Here is a 2,500-nt window from a genome sequence, read left to right as displayed (position 1 = left end):
GTCAAGCACTTCCTAACTTTAGCTCGCTGGCTAAGCTAACATCAGATTTCATGGTGCTGTTCCCCTCTCTCTCCTTTCACTGTGTACGGACACTGGCGAGCTGCCAGCAGATGTTAAAGACAATGGCGTCACGTTTCAGACACTTTGGAGAGATGTTACTAAACATGTGAGCCGGAGAGTTTTCTCTGAACAACCTCGGATTTAAAACCTTCTGTCTAAGTAAAGGACGTTCAATGACTGCTATTTATTTCAAAATGGTGATTTCATGTCATTCAATCATTCCAGAACAAAACCAGAACACCAAACAGACACTTCTTTGGGTTTCTTCAAGTTAGACTGATTATCCCGATTAGCTTAAAAGCGTTCAGTGACAGAACAGGTATGACCCTTTTCTTAAGACAAATTACGTCCCATTAATTGTGTTAGTGTTGAGAGATCTATAGGGAGTTATGGGAAAGGGACTCGGATGTTGAACTTAGTACTGAGGCGGGGTCAGGTACCTTTGTTTCAGTGAGGGGAACCTTTACATGTCATCGACTCAGAGCCGAGTTCAGCAGACAGTGAAGTGAACAAAATGACCTCCGGCCTCTGAAGTAAGAACTTACTATCACGACTCGCACCAGTTCTCTCCTTCAACAGGACGGCTTGTTCTAATAGTGAACTTGTGCTCGCAGCGAGGTGACTCCTTCAGAGCTAAATCAAAGTTCACTGATGGTCTTTCTGAAGGAAAGAAAGGGTGCCCATACTGGATCTGTTTTCTTTGACACCGTTCATGTAGATAATATTGTATCAGTGTTCTTCATGTGGGATTTATTGGTTTGCTTTCTTCAGTAATTTGACTTGATCTGTGCTGTCTTGTTCTGTGGTTTCACAATCCTCTGCCATCATGGGATCCAGTTTCACTGCTATGCCGGTGACACACAGGTCTACACCTCCTCCAAACCCACTGCTGCCCCCCCTCCCACCTCCCTCATCACCTGCATGGACGATATCAGGAGCTGGATGAGCAGGAACTTCCTGCAGCTCAACGGCAACAAAAGCGAGGCCCTGCTCATCGGCTCCAGATCCACCTTCACCAAATCACAACACACCCCAGTCCCACCCATCATCATCGACGGTTTCCCTGTACCCTTCTGCCCCCATGTCCAGAGCCTCAGCTTCATTCTGGACAGCACCCTCTCGTTTGCTCCTCACATTAGAAACATCACCTGGACTCCCCTCTTCCACCTCCGTAACATTTCCAGACTCCGCCCATCACTGTCCCAGTCCAGCACCGAAATCCTGCTTCATTCATGTCACTTCCCACATCGACTACTGCAGCGCCCTCCTCACTGGACTCCCCGCCAAACTCATCAACAGACTGCAGCTCATCCAGAACTCTGCCGTCCAGATCATCACTCGCACCAAATCATCTGACCACATCCCCCCACGCTCATAGACCTTCACTGGCTCCCTGTACAAGATCACATCCACTACAAAGACCTCTAACCTTAACCCTCGACCTCCGCTCAGCCTCTGTCAGACTGCTAACCATCCCCACACCACGCCTCAGTTCCATGGGTGTCTGAGCCTTCAGCTGCTCTGCTCCCCCCCCCACACACACACACACACACATAAGACAGTCAGACTCTGGATTAGCCTGACTGGTCACTGCACCTGTCTTTTGTTTTCTATATCAATGTCTAGTTTGAATATTCTGTGTTATGTTATGCTCTTATCAGAGTTTATGCCCTGTAAGGTGACCTTGGGTACCTTCAAAGGCGCCATCAAATAAAATGCATTATTATTTTTAGCATGTGAAAAGACTAAAATATATTTATAAAAAAGAAAAGGAAGCTCTCAGGATGTCAGGGCGTCACTTCAGCTGACACATGACATAACACATTGTGTTCAGTCCTGTTTCATCATCTTCAATCACTGCAGCTCGTCAAGCTCCAGTTCCTCAAAACCCAAGAAACATGTTGCTGACACCATGACCACGAAGCTGCAAAGCTGCAGGGCGGTAGTGCAAAGCTGAGGGTGCGAGTGCAAAGCTGCAGGCAGTAGTGCAAAGCTGAGGGCAGTAGTGCAAAGCTGCAGGCAGTAGTGCAAAGCTGAGGGCAGTAGTGCAAAGCTGAGGGCAGTAGTGCAAAGCTGAGGGCAGTAGTGCAAAGCTGAGGGTGCGAGTGCAAAGCTGAGGGTGCGAGTGCAAAGCTGCAGGCAGTAGTGCAAAGCTGCAGGCAGTAGTGCAAAGCTGAGGGCAGTAGTGCAAAGCTGCAGGCAGTAGTGCAAAGCTGAGGGCAGTAGTTCAAAGCTGAGGGCAGTAGTGCAAAGCTGAGGGCAGTAGTTCAAAGCTGAGGGCAGTAGTGCAAAGCTGAGGGCAGTAGTTCAAAGCTGAGGGCAGTAGTGCAAAGCTGAGGGCAGTAGTGCAAAGCTGAGGGCAGTAGTTCAAAGCTGAGGGCAGTAGTGCAAAGCTGAGGGCAGTAGTGCAAAGCTGAGGGCAGTAGTTCAAAGCTGAGGG

This window comes from Symphodus melops, assembly GCF_947650265.1.
Source record: "Symphodus melops genome assembly, chromosome: 2".
NCBI lineage: Eukaryota > Metazoa > Chordata > Actinopteri > Labriformes > Labridae > Symphodus > Symphodus melops.
This window is presented reverse-complemented; position numbering follows the sequence as displayed.